The following is a 15,268-nucleotide window of genomic DNA, read 5'->3' as shown; positions in this document are numbered from 1 at the left end:
GGTGTCTGTGAACTTATTATGCTTTTAGGAAGCCTCTCTGTTTATAGGTGGGTTGGTCTTCCTGTCTTGCTAGTTGTTTAGCATAGGATGTCCAGCACAGGACTATATCTTGCTGGTCGTTGAGTGGAACTGAGTGTTAGCATTGAGATGGAGATGTCCGGGAGAACTTTTGCTTTTTGATATTATGAGGGGCCGGGAGGTTTCTGGTGGAGCAATGTCCTGAACTCGGCTCTCCCACTTCAGTGGCTGAGGCCTGACACCTGGCCAGAGGACCAAGACCTTGTCAGCCACACGCCTCAGAAGAAAAGGGATAGAAGTTCAGAGTGATGTGGTGTGAGAAGTGTGCGGTTTGCCTTTGCTAGCTTTGAAGATGGACTAAAGGGCCACAAGCCGAGGAATGCAGAAGCTGGAAAAGCCACTAGAAAATGTAGAATACCAGCCACATATGTAAGTTTATTTCTATTGGACAGCACTGCTCTACACAGGTGACTCCATCCATACCCACGGTTGCAACTGCCATCCATGGGAGGAGGACTCACAAATCTACAGCAGGCACTGCCCAGCTCTACAGGGAAAGAATCAAGTCGTTCACCTCCCAAGCAACATGGAAGCACAACACTGATGGACTTCACTGGTGGTCCAGTGGTAAAGAATCTGCCTTCCAATGCAGGGGACACGGGTCTGATCCCTGGTCAGAGAACTAAGATGCCACATGCCGCAGGACAACTAAGCCCACACGCCACAACTACTGAGCTCTTGCACCTCAACTAGAGAGCCTGAATGCCGCCAAGTACAGAGCCCACATGCCAAAACTACAGAGCCCACATGCCCTGGAGCCTGCATGCCACAACTAGAGAAGAGAAAACCCACAAGTCACAACTAGAGAGAAGCCCACGCACTGCAATGAAAAATCCCACATGCCTCAACAAAGATCCCGCATGCCGCAACTAAGATCAGATGAAGCCAAAAATAAATAATAAATCTTAAAAAAAATACTGTACTGTATACTCAAAAGATACTAAGATAGTAAATCTTAAATATTCTCACCACAAAAACAAAAAAAAAAGGTAATTATGTGAGGTGATGGAGGTGTTAACTAACCCTGTTATGGTAATCATTTGCAATGTATCTGTGAATCAAATCATCACACTGTACATCTTAAATGTACGCAGTATTATATACATCAACTATATCTCAAATCTGAAAATAAATGAATGAATGAATGTTTAAAATCAAAAAAAAAAAGAAAAAAAGAAAAGGGAGAGAAAGAAAAAATAATAATAAATAAAATCAAATAAAGTTATTAATACAGAAAAATATTTTTAAAAATAAAAAAAGTAAAAAAAAAAAAACACATGAAAGAGACAAATAAAGAAGAAAGCAACAAAACAAAAACCAAATCCTCCAGTGATAACAAGTGCTAAAAACTATACTTAAAAACAAAACAAAACAAAAAAAAACCGGACAGTCATACCCTAGGATAAATAGCAAAGCCAAAGCTATAGAGACAAAATCACACAAAGAGGCATACACATACACACTCACAAAAAGAGAAAAAGGAAAAAAAGGAATATATATATATATATATATATATATAATTAAAATAGGAAGAGAGCAACCAAATCAATAAACAAACCTACCAATGATAATAAAATCTAAATACTAAACCAAGATAAAAATAAAACCAGAAACAATTTAGATGCAGAGAGCAAACCCCAAGTCTACAGTTGCTCTTAAAGTCCACTGCCTCACGTTTGGGATGATTCATTGACTATTCAGGTATTCCACAGATGCAGGGTAAATCCAGTTGATTGTGGAGATTTAATCTGCTGCTCCTGAGGCTGTTCGGAGAAATTTCCCTTTCTCTTCTTTGTTCACATAGCTCCTGGGGTTCAGCTTTGGATTTGGCCCTACCTCTGTGTGAAGGTTGCCTGAGGGAATCTGTTCTTTGCTCAGACAAGACGGGGTAAAAGTAGCACCTGATCAGGGGACTCTCGCTCACTCAGGCCAGGGGTCGGAGGGGTACGGAATGCAGGGCGAGCCTGCAGGCGGCAGAGGCTGGCATGACATTGCAACAGCCTGAGGCATGCTGTGTGTTCTCCCGGAGAAGTTGTCCCTGGATCCCAGGACCCTGGCAGTGGTGGACTGCACAGGCTCCCGGGAGGGGAGGTGTGGATGGTGACCTGTGCTTGCACACAGGCTTCTTGGTGGCTGTAGCAGCAGCCTTAGCATTTCATGCTTGTCTATGCGGTCCGCACTGGTAGCTGCGGCTCACGCCCATCTCTGGAGCTAATTTAGGCGGTGCTCTGAATCCCCTCTCCTTGCACACCCTGAAGCAATGGTCTCTTTCCTGTTAAGCAGGTCCAGAGTTTTTCCTGGACTCCCTCCCGGCTAGCTGTGGTGCACTAGCCCCCTTCAGGCTGTGTTCATGCAGCCAACCCCAGTCCTCTCCCTGGGATCTGACGTCCAAAACCGTAGCCTCAGCTCCCAGCCCCCACCCACCCTAGCGGGTGAACAGACAAGGCTCTCAGGCTCTTGAGTGCTGGTAGGCACCGATCCTCTGTGCAGGAATCTCTCTGCTTTGCCCTCTGTGCCCCTGTTGCTGCGCTCTCCTTCATGGCTCTGAAGCTTCCCCCTGCCCACCTCCCGTCTGCACCAGTGAAGGGGCTTCCTAGTGTGTGGAAACTTTTCCTCTTTCACAGTTCCCTCCCCCAGGTGCAGGTCTCGTCCCTATTCTTTTGTCTCTGTTTTTCCTTTTTCCTTTTTCCCTACCCAGGTATGTGGGGAGTTTCTTGCCTTTTGGGAAGTCTGTGGTCTTCTGCCAGCATTCAGTAGGTGTTCTGTAGGAGTTGTTCCACTTGTACATGTAGTTTTGATGTATTTGTGGGGAGGAAGGTGATCTCCACGTCTTACTCCTCTGCCATCTTGAAGGTGCCCCAATAATTACTTTAAATGTAAGTGTACTAAATGCTGCAATCAAAAGATGTAACACAGCTGAATGGATAAAAAAATCAAGACCCATATATATGCTGTTTATAAGAGACTCAGCTCAGATCTAAAGACACACATAGACTGAGGGTGAAGGGATGGAAAAGGAAAGAAACCTTGGGTAACAATTCTCATATCAACCACAATAGACTTGTAAACACAGACTGTAACAAAAGACAAAGAAGAGCATTACATAATGATAAAGGGGTCAATCCAACAAGAGGATATAACATTTTTAACCAGTTATGCACCCAACAGAGGAACAACAGAGGAACACCTAATATAAAGCAAATATTAATAGAACTAACAGAAGAAATAGACAGCAGTACAGTAATAGTAGGGGATGGTAATACCTCTTTTACATCAATGGATAGATCATCCAGAGAGATGATCAATAAGGAAACACTGGACTTAAATGACACATTACAGCATATGAACTTAATAAGTATATATAGAGCATTCCATCCAAAAGCAGTAGAATACACATTCTTTCATTTTTCTTTAACTTTTTAAAATTAATTTTTATTGGAGTATAGTTGATTTACAGTGTTGTGTTAGTTTCTACAGTACAGCAAAGTGAATCAGTTATACATATACATATAGCCACTCTTTTTTCGATTCTTTTCCCATATAGGTCATTACAGAGTATTGAGTAGAGTTCCCTGTGCTATACAGTAGGTTCTTATAGCTATCTATCTTATATATACTAGTGTGTATATGTTAATCCCAATCTCCCAATTTATTCTTCCCCCACCCTTACCCCCTGGTAACTATAAGTTTGTTTTCTACATCTGTGACTCTATTTCTGTTTTATAAATAGGTTCATTTGTACCATTTTTTAAGGTTCCACATGTAAGCAATATCATATGATATTTGTTTTTCTCTGTCTGACTTACTTCACTCAGTATGACAATCCCTAGGTCCATTCATATTGCTGCAAATGGCATTATTTCATTCTTTTTTTTTTTTTTAATTTGCTACCTTTGTTTCCCACAACTGAAAGAGAATGTTCATCGATGCAAATTGAGAAGATTGGCTTTCAGGAATTTCTTGTTAGTTAGTGGACCAGAGCCAATATACACTTTATTTCATTCTTTTTTATGGTTGAGTAATATTCCAGTGTATATATGTACCACACCTACTTTATCAATTCATCTGTCTATGGACATTTCAGTTGCTTCCATGTCCTGGCTATTGTAAATAGTGCAGCAATGAACATTGGGGTGCATATATCTTTTCTAATTATGTTTTTCTCTGGATATAGGCCAAAGATTGGGATTGTTGGATCACATGGTATCTCTATTTTTAGTTTTTTAAGGAACCTCCATACTGTTCTCCATAGTGGCTGTACCAATTTACATTCCCACCAACATGAGAGGGTTCCCTTTTCTCCACACCCTCTCCAGCATTTAGTGTTTGTAGATTTTTTTTGATGCTGGCCATTCTGGCTGGTGTGAGGTGATACCTCATTGCAGTTTTGATTTGCATTTCTCTAATAATTAGTGATGTTCAACATCTTTTCCTGTGCTTTTTGGCCATCTGTATGCCTTCTTTGGAGAAATGTCTGTTTAGGTCTTCTGCCCATTTTTGGTTTGGGTTGTTTGTTTTTTGATATTCAGTTGCATGAGTTGCTTATATATTTTGGAGATTAATCCTTTGTCAGTTGCTTTGTTTGCAAATATTTTCACCCATTCTGAGGGTTGTCTTTTTGTCTTGTTTATGGTTTCCTTTGCTGTGCAAAAGCTTGAAGTTTCATTAGGTCCCATTTGTCTATTTTTGTTTTTATTTCCATTTCTCTAGGAGGTGGGTCAAAAAGGATCTTGCTGTGATTTATGTCATGGAGTGTTTTATCTAGGTTTTCGTCTAAGAGTTTGATGGTGTCTGCCTTACATGTAGGTCTTTCATCCATTTTGAGTTTATTTTTGTGTATGGTGTTAGGGAGTGTTCTAATTTCATTCTTTTACATGTAGCTGTCCATTTTTCCCAGCATCACTTATTGAAGAGGCTGTCTTTTCTTCATTGTATATTCTTGCCTCCTTTATCAAAAATAAGGTGCTCATATGTTCATGGGTTTATTTCTGGGCTTTCTATCCTGTTCCATTGATCTATATATCTTTTTTTGTGCCAGTACCATATTGTCTTGATTACTGTAGCTTGGTATTATAGTCTGAAGTCAGGGAGCCTGGTTGCTCCAGCTCTGTTTTTCTTTCTCAAGATTGCTTTGACTACTGGGGTCTTTAGTGTTTCCATACTGATTATAAATTTTTTTGTTCTTATTCTGTGAAAAATGCTATTGGTAATTTGATAGGGATTCCATTGAATGTGTAGATCACTTTGGGTAGTATAGTCATTTTGACAGTATTGATTCTTCCAATCCAAGAACATGGTATATCTCTCCATCTGTTTGTGCCATCTTTGATTTCTTTCATCAGTATCTTATAGTTTTCTGAGTATCTGAGTTCAGGTCTTTTGCCCTGTGGGTGGCCCACACACAGAGGTGGAGCTGAAAACACAGCTGAGCTCCAGGGACTGTGCAACTAAGGAAGAAAAGATGAAATCTCTTCTAGCACCTGTGCAAACTGCAAATCAACACCCCCGTGACTAGCTTTGTAAACTCAGCACCTACAGAACATCTGAATGAACGAGTGCTCCTACAGCTGAGATAGGTCTAGCTTTAGCAGCTGTAGACTTTGTGGGTACATGCATGTGGGGGTTGGACCATGCCATAGTCTAAGTTGTCCCCTATAACATACACAGTGGATCCAGATCCATGATTACTGCAATTCTGGGACCTGACTTCAGTGGGTCTATGCTGGTGACCTGGTGAAAGAAATGTCTGAGAGACACCAAGGCAAATTGCCAGCATACCCAAGGTTAAGGTGGGGCTGAGAGCAATGCCAACAACAGTGTAATCTGAGAACTCACACAATGGGTGAAAGATGACACAACAGAGTACACCCACAGGTGAACAGCTCCAGAGGAGGATTATTCCATAGCTTCCCTCCCAGTGAGAGTGTGCCAGTCCTGCCTTCCTTGTACCACAGATCAGAAACACAGCTAAGAAACAGATCTGAGAGCCTCTATTCCAACAACTAGGGAGCAGACCCCACCTCTGACAGGGCAGTGACAACTACAGTGCCAAGGGGAGGCCCTGCTCAACACCCAGTGCAGGCTCTGGTCACCACAACGTCAGTCACACCTCCTATCAAGGGGATAACAGTCAGTGTACACTGAGGAAAGAGGTGGCAGACATGTATACTAAAGACAGCCCTCACATCAAAAAATATTAAACCCACGCAGGCTACACAGGGACGTTCTCACATAAAAATAGCCCTTCAAGACAGTCTGAGGGTCTGGCATCAGGAGGAAGAACCCCCAGAGAATTTAGCCTTGAAGGAGAGTGGGGCTTCAGTGCAGGAGCTCCACAGTGTTGGGGGAACAGAGACTCCAGTCTTGAAGGGCACACACAAGGTTTGATGTGCACTGGGACCAAGCACAAAATAGTACCTCCATATGAACCTGGACTACACCTACCTAGGGGTCTTGGAGGGCCTCCTGGGGATGTGAAGCTTGACTATAGCTCATTGTGGGGACAAGGACACTGGTAGCAGAAGCCCCAGGGACTATTGATTGGAGTGAGCTCTCCTGGAGGTCCACACTTCAGCACAAAAACCCAGCTCCACCCATCAACCTACAGGCTCCAGTGATGGAAAGCCTCAGGCCAAACAACCAACAAGATAGGAACACAGCCTCACCCATCAGAAGACAGGCTGCCTAAAGTCATTCTGAGCTCCCAACTACCTCAAAACACACACCTTAACATGGCCCTGTATGTTCTTTTCAAGTGTATATGGAACATTCTTGAGGGTAAAATACATGTTAGGACACAAAACAAGACTCAATAAATTTAAGAAGATTAAAATCATATTAATCATCTTTACTACCACAATGGTATGAAACTAAAATAAACTATAAGAAGAAAATGGGAAAAACTACAAACACATGAAGACTAAAAAACGTGCTACTAAACAATCAATGAGCCAACAAAGAAATCAAAGAAGAAATCAAAAAATACCTTGAGACAAGTGAAAATGGAAAACAACTGTCCAAAATCTAGGAGGTGCAGCAAAGACAGTTCTAAGAGGGAAATTCATAGTGATATGAGCTTACTTCAAGAAACAAGAAAAACCTCAAATAAACAATCTAAATTTATATTTAAAGGAGCTAGAGAAAGAAGAACAAGCAAAGTCCAAAGTTAGTAGAAGGAAGAAAATGATAAGGATCAGAGAGGAAATAAATGAAATAAAGCTGTAAGCAAAAAAAACAAAGAAAAATCAATGAAACTATGTTGGTTCTTTGAAAAAAATAAACAAATCAACAAGTCTTTAATCAGAATCATCAAGAAAAAAATGAGAGTCCAAATAAACAAAATCAGAAATGAAAGAAGAGAAATTACAACCAACACCACAGAAACACAAAGAATCATAAAAATATACTATGAACAAATATATGTCAACAAATTAGACAACCTAGAAGAAATAGATAAACTAGAAATAAGCAATCTTTCAAGACAGAATCATGAAGAAATAGAAAATCTGAATAGACCAATGACTTGAAATGAAATTGAATCAGTAATCAAAAAACTTCCCCAAAATAAAAGTTCAGGTCTGGATGGCTTTACAGGTGAATTCTACAAAACATTTCAAGAAGAGTTAATACCTATCATTGTAAAATTATTCCCAAAAACTGAAGTGGAAGGAACACATCCAAACACATTTTATGAGGCTAGTATTACCGTTATATAAAACGAAACTCCAAAGGAAAAAAAAAAAAAGAAAATTATGGTCCAAAATTCCTGATACAAATATATGAAGGATCCTCAACAAAATATTAGCAAACAGAATTCAACCATACATCAAAAAAAATACACCATGATCTAGTGGAATTCATTCCAGGGATGCAAGAATGGGTTAACAGCCATAAGTCAATAAATGTGATACACCACAGTAATAAAATGAAGGATAAAATCATGTGATCTTCTCAATAAATGTAGAAAAAACATTTGACAAAATTCAACATCCACTTATGATAAAAATTCTCAACAAAGTGAGTATAGAAGGAACATAACTCAACATAATAAAGGCCATGTATTACAAACCCACAGCTAACAACTTACCTAATGGTTAAAAGCTAAAAGCTTTTCCTCTAAGGTAAGGAGCAAGACAAGGATGCCCATTCTTGCCATTTTTATTCAACATAGTATTGGAAGTCCTAGCCACAGCAATTAGGCAAGAAAAAGAAATAAAAACCATCCAAATTGGAAATGAAATGGTAAAACTGTCACTATTTGTGGATGACGTGATCCTATATGTAAAAAAAAACACAAAAAACAAACAAAAAACCAAAGATTTTACCCCAAAACTATTAGAACTAATAAATGAATTCAATAAAGTTGTGGAAGGATACAAAATTAATATACAGAAATCTGTTGCACTTCTATACACTAACAATGAACTATCAGAAAGAGAAATTAAGGAAATAATCCCGTTTACAATCACATCATAAAATAGTAAAATACCTAGGAATACAGTAAGTCCCCTACAGAGGAACCCTCAAGTAGCAAATTTCAAAGATGTGTATGTGCCCAGAGAAAGGACGAAGAGAGACAAGAGGAAAAAGAAGTAAATGAAAAACCAAAGAGATTCACAATGCTGGAAATGGCAAAGGGATTTTCTTTATTTGAGGAGGCACTGTTAGTTTTTGAGGGGCAGGACCTGAATGTAGAATGGTACATGAAAGTTACAGCAGCTGTTCAGAATGCAATCCAGTGTTACCATGTCATCTATGATGAGAAAAGAAGAACTACTACCCAGACATCACTGGATCGTTTTTTCAAGAGGGTAGATAGAATTGAATCCAGCAAGGAACCAGAACCTGGGCATTGATGTTAGGTGTGAGTGAAATAGCAGTTTGCCCTCTACCTCCTACTGCTGCTCATTGTTCAGCTCTACCATCTCCCACCTCCTCTCCCTCCTCCAGTCAGTAACTCTTCTTGCCTCTTCACTCAGTGTCAGCCCCTGTATGCCAGCTGTTGTACTGTACTACTGTACTTTTCAAGGTACTGTACTGTAAGATTAAAAATCTTTAGTTTTGTGTTTTCTTTTTTATGTATTATTTGTGTGAAAAGTATTATAAACCTATCACAGTACAGTACTATATGGTCAACTGTGTTGACTGGAGACCTAGGCCAACTTTGCTGGACTCACGACAATTTGGATTCATGAACATTCTCTTGGAATGAAACTTGTTCGTATGTAGGGGACTTACTGTAAATTTAACTAAGGAAGTGAAAGACCTGTACTCTGAAAAGTATAAGATATTGAGGAAGGAAATTGAAGAACAGCACAAATAAATGGGAAGATGAACTATGTTCACAGATTGGAAAAATTATTATTTTAAAATGTCTATGTTATCCCAAGAAATCTACAGATTCAATGCAATTCCTATCAAAATACCAATGGCATTTTTCACAGAAATAGTACAAACAATTCTAAAATTTGTATGAAACCACAAAAGATCCCAAATTGCCAAAGCAATCTTGAGAAAGAAGAACAAAGCTAGAGCTATCTTGCTCTCAGACTTGAAACTATACTAGAAACCTATAGTAATTAAAACAGTATGGTACTGGCACAAAAACAGATATATAGATCAATGGGACAGAATAGAGAGCCCAGAAATAAAGCCACTCTCATACTTTCAATTAATCTATGACAAAGGAGGTAAGAGTATACAATGGGGAAAATACAGTCTCTTCAATAAATGGTGTTGGGGAAACTAGATAGCTACAGGCAAAAGAATCAAACTGGACCATTTTCTTACACCACATACAAAAATAAACTCAAAACGGATTAAATATAAGACCTGAGACCATAAAACTTCTAGAAGAAAACATAGGCAGTAACCTCTTTCACATCAATCTTAGCAATACTTTTTTGTATATGTCTCCTAAGGCAAAAGAAACAAAAGCAAAAATAAACAAATGTGACTACATCAAACTAAAAATCTTTTGGACAGCAAAGGAAACCACCAACAAAATGAAAACACAACCTACTGCATGGGAAAAGAGATTTGCAAATGATATATCTGATAAGATATTGATATCCAAAATATGCAAAGAACTCATACAACTCAATATCAAAGAAACAACCTGATTTAAAAATGGACAGAGGACCTGAATAGACATTTTTCTAAAGAAGACATACAGATGAACAACGGACACTTGAAATTATTAACCATCAGGGAAATGCAAGTCGAAACCACAATGAGGTATAACCTCATACCTGTCAAAATGGCTATTATCAAAAAAGACAAGAAACAATAACTATAGGTGAGGATGTGCAAAAAAGGGAAACCTGGTGCACTGTTATTGGAAATGGAAATTGGTGCAGTCACTATGGAAGACAGTATGGAGATTCCTCAAAAAATTACAAGTAGAACTACCTTATGATCCAGCAATTCCACTCCTGGATATGTATCTGAAGAAATGAAAACACTGACTGAAAAAGATACAGGTACCACAATATTCATAGCAGCATTATTTACAATAGCCTAAACATGGAAGCAATCTATGTGTCCATAGATAGATGAATGGATAAAGAAGATGTGGGGTGTGTGTATATATATATTATATATATATAATATATATATGTATATATATATTATATATATAAAATGGAATATTCCTCAGCCATAAAAAATATGGAATCTTGTCATTTATAGGAACGTGGATGGACCTGGAAAGTATTATGTTAAGCGAAATAAGTCAAACAGAGAAAAACAAATACCATATGATTTCACTTATATGTGTGATCTAAAAAATAAAACTAATAAGGAAACAAAACAAAACCCGAAAAAGACTCGTAAATACAGAGTACAAAATGGTGGGTGCCAGAGGAGAGGAGTGGAGGGATAGATGAAATAGGTGAAGGGGTTGAAGAGGTATAAACTTCCAGATAAAATAAATGTCATGTGAATGTACACCTAAGGAATAGCATCAATAATATTGTAACACTTTGTATGGTGGTGGATGGAACTGGTCTTACTGTGGTGATCATTTCATAATGCATAAAAGTGTTGTAGGTTGTATACCTGAAACTAATACAATATTGCATGTTAATTATAATTCAAGAAAAAAAGAAAAAAAGCATCATAATTCTCAGTAAGTGGAACTATTTCTTCTATTCCATTTGGTCATTCAACACATATTGATTAAACGTCCTCAATGTACAAAGCATCATGCTAATTGCTAGGAGATTCAGAGGCAAACATGGCATTTAAGTTTCTATAAGGAAGTGCTGTTTCTTCTCCTGATTTTATTTATTTAATTAATAAAATCAGTATGGATATTTATTTTATTCTATTCAATACTATTATTTATTTTGTGGCTTAAATTGCTCTAGCTGGGGCCCTTAGGAGATCCTTCAGGGTGGTTCCTGTGTCATTTTGATAAGTCTCATCACTTTTTCTTATAAATCTTTTTCAGGATTCATTCTGAACCTATCATCTACCAGGGGCAGCTTTATGGCTTTATTTTGCACAGCAATTTTTTGGCCTTTAAAAAACTGATTTATTGCTTTTAAAAAAAGATTTTTTGAGGTAAAAAAAATATGTCACTGTAGATTCTTCATATTTTATAAAATCTATATAAAGGAAATCACACAAATTTCTTTCTGGCTTCTTTTATCAGTATAATTATTTTGAGATCTTCCATGTTATGTATATCAATAGTTCATTTCCTTTTATTGATAAGTAGTATTCTACTGCATGGATATATCACAGTGTTACTTCTATTCCATTTCTCTGTTGATGGATGTTTGTTGTTTCCTGTTTTTGCTTATTACAGACAAGCTGATATGAACATTCTTATTATATAGGTTTTTGTGTGAACTGGAAGATCTTGGGAAGGGTAGGGGAGAAGGGTAGAGAGACTGGGATTTTGTATACTCCATTCATGAAACATTTTTGAGAAACCACATCTGAGCCAGGAGGACACTGAGTGGAGTCTGAGGCATGGATTTATATGTAGGTAGTTTGAGAAGTAATCCCAGGAACAAAAATGAGGGAAAGAGGTGAGTGATACAGGGAAGAAAGTAAATTCAACTTAAGGTGCTTTTTTGAGGTTACTGCCTTGGAGAATGGGGCTTGTTTATTAACAGACATCTCATGAAATCAGAATTGTCCACTTGAAGGACAGAAGGTGGGAACACCTACTCACTAGATCTTATTCCCTCATGTTCAAGGGTTTTCCCTGGAGAAATTACTCAATGTTCTGAACTACGTATGTGCCAGAGCCCAGCAAACAGAACTTGACTCTGTAGCTATTAAACAAGGAAATAAAAAATGAGCATCTGACTCATTATGCATGGCATATGGTGTGAGTGCATTGGGCACCCTCTGAAAAGCATCATAAATCCAATAATACTATTTTTCTTATATCCTGAAAGCTGCAAAAATGCCTCATCCATCTTAAGCATATGGGCAATATAGAAAGATTTAGAATAGAAATTAAACATTACTTTGCAATCCAATTCCTTCTGTGTAACTCTAAGAGCAATGAATAAACTGTTTTCATCATTTTCATGCCTGGGAACTTCTACATTCAGTGCCCTCCAAGTATGTAATCTATGCTATGTTTGTAGTTTCTCATGTTTCCTGGGTGAAATCTTATCCCTGGTCATTGATTTGTGAAAGATTTACTCAGCCATGAATATGGAGAACTTGTTAAGCTACATTGTGTTTAGAGCAATAAAGGAATTCGATTCTTTTGTCAGCTCCACAGTTTTACATGTTCCAATTGATACACAGAATAAAAATACATACCCTTAGGAAAATGAGGTTAAGTTTGACCTTTCGAGCTTTTTAAACTTAGAACAAAATACTGATAAAAATTCAAAAGAAGTAAAACAAAAGGCAGAAAGTAATAAAACTGGAAGAAAAATTGAGTTGATATTAAAAATCAAAAGATAATTGTGTTAGTTTACTAGGGCTCCTGTAACAAATTACCATTAAACTTGTGGCTTAGAACATTGTAAGAAATTTATTTTCTCACAGTTTTGGAGGCCAGGAGTCTGAAATCAAGGTGTGGACAGGGCTGCACTCCCTCTGCAGGCTGTAGGGGAGGATACTTCCATGACTCTTCCAGCTTCTGGTGGCTATGGGCAATTCTCAACTTCCTTGGCTTCTGTTCACATCCCTCCAATGTCTGCCTCTGTCTTCATATCACTTTCTCCTCTGTGTTGGAGTCTTCTCCTCTTTCGCCTCAAATCTTTCTGTCTTTCTCTTATAAAGACACTTTTCATTGGGTTTAGGGTCCACTCAGATAATCCAGGATGATCTCCTCATCTCAACATTCTTAATTACATCTGCAAGGACTCTTTTTCCAAATAAAGTAACACTTATGTTCTGGGGATTAAGATATGAACATATTTTTTGGGGGGGTCACCATTCAACCCAGTATAGTAATTCTTTGAAAAAAGTAATAAAATAGACACATCCTGTATAACTCTGATCAAGAAAAAAAGAGAAGACACAGCAAAGGAATGGTATGATAGGTAGCATAGTAACAGAAACAGAGGAGATTTAAAATTGCAGGATAATGAAACATACAGCTTTATAACAATACATTTAAAAACAAGTAAAATTAACAATTTTCTAAAATGCTCTAATTTGCTTTTAACTTGGCTCCAAAAGGCATAACCAAATAGATCATGAATCAAAAGAGAATTTGAAATAAGTCAAATATCTTCTAAAATAGATATTACTCAAATGGTTTTATAGATGAACTCTATCAAACTTTCAAGGAATAGAAAAATATTATCCTATATTCTAAAAGAGGAGAGGAGAAGAAGGAGGAGGAGGAGGAGGAGGAGGAGGAGGAGGAGGAGGAGGAGGAGGAGGAGAAGAAGAAGAAGAAGAAGAAGAAGAAGAAGAAGAAGAAGAAGAAGAAGAAGAAGAAGAAGAAGGAGGAGGAGGAGGAGGAGGAGAAGAAGGAGAAGAAGGAGAAGAAGGAGAAGAAGGAGGAGGAGGAGGGGGTGGGAGGGGAAGGAGGGGGTGGGGGATGAGGAAAAAAGATCGTGTTAGTTTGCTTGAGCTGCCATAACAAAATATCACATGTTGGATGGCTTAAAAACAGCCACTTATAGCCTCACAATTCTGGAGGCTAGAAGTCCAAGATCAAGGTCTTAAAAAATTCAGTTTCCTGTGATACATGTCTTCCTGGCTTGCAGTTGTCCACTTTCTTGCTGTGTCCTCATGTGGACTTTTCTCTGTGCATGTACACAGAAACAGAGAGAAAGAGCTCTGGTATCTCTTTCTTTTCCTATAAGGACACTGGTTCTATAATATTAGACCCAACTCTTATGAATTGTAACCCTAGTTAGATCCTTAACGTCTTTATCTACAAATACAATCACATGGGGGTTAGAGATTCAACGTATGAATTTAGGGGAGAATACAATTCAGTCCAGAACAAAGATAAAAATTAAATATCTGATTTTATGCCAACAGCATAAATATGTTATCAAAACAGGAAAAGAACATCAGAAATATTAATTTATATGTCAATATTGCTTACCTATGAGTATAGATGGAAAATTCTTAAGTTTTTAAAATAAAATATGTATGCAAGGAATGGAGAATGTTTCAAAAACAGAAAAATACCTGTCAAATTTTTCAATACAGTATAATATTAAAAGTCAGATACCATATTATTTTCAACTGACACTATGATAAAAAAAAAAGCATAGTTTGGAAAAATTAGTCATAGCAGAAAACTGCCTAAACCTGGTACCTAATAAAAGTTTACAGCAGATATCAGAACATTCTGGTTAAAATCAGAAACAAAACGGTGGCCTGTTACTACTCCTATTTAATATTATGCTGAAGGTTTTAGTTAAAGTAATAACAAACAAAAAGAGGTATAAACATCAGGAAGGAAGAAATAACGGTATGATTTTCAAATGACATGACTTCTATCTAAAAAATCTAGGAATGTCAACTAACAAGCTATCAGTGCCAATAAGGTAATTCAATCAGACCGCCAGACACAAGATGAATCTAAAAAAGCAATAACATTCTTAGATGACCATAACCGATTACGGAACTGTAACAGAAAAAATTATAAACAACAGCAGAATTTTAATATCTGTAAGAATAAATCTAATGCAATAAGTGGAAGAGCTATACAGGGAAATCTGTAAAATATTACTGGATGATTAGAAGA

The sequence above is a fragment of the Orcinus orca genome, chromosome 6 (assembly GCF_937001465.1).
Source record: "Orcinus orca chromosome 6, mOrcOrc1.1, whole genome shotgun sequence".
In the NCBI taxonomy this organism is placed as follows: domain Eukaryota; kingdom Metazoa; phylum Chordata; class Mammalia; order Artiodactyla; family Delphinidae; genus Orcinus; species Orcinus orca.
The sequence above is the reverse complement of the archived record's forward strand: the minus strand, read 5'-3'. Positions refer to the sequence as shown.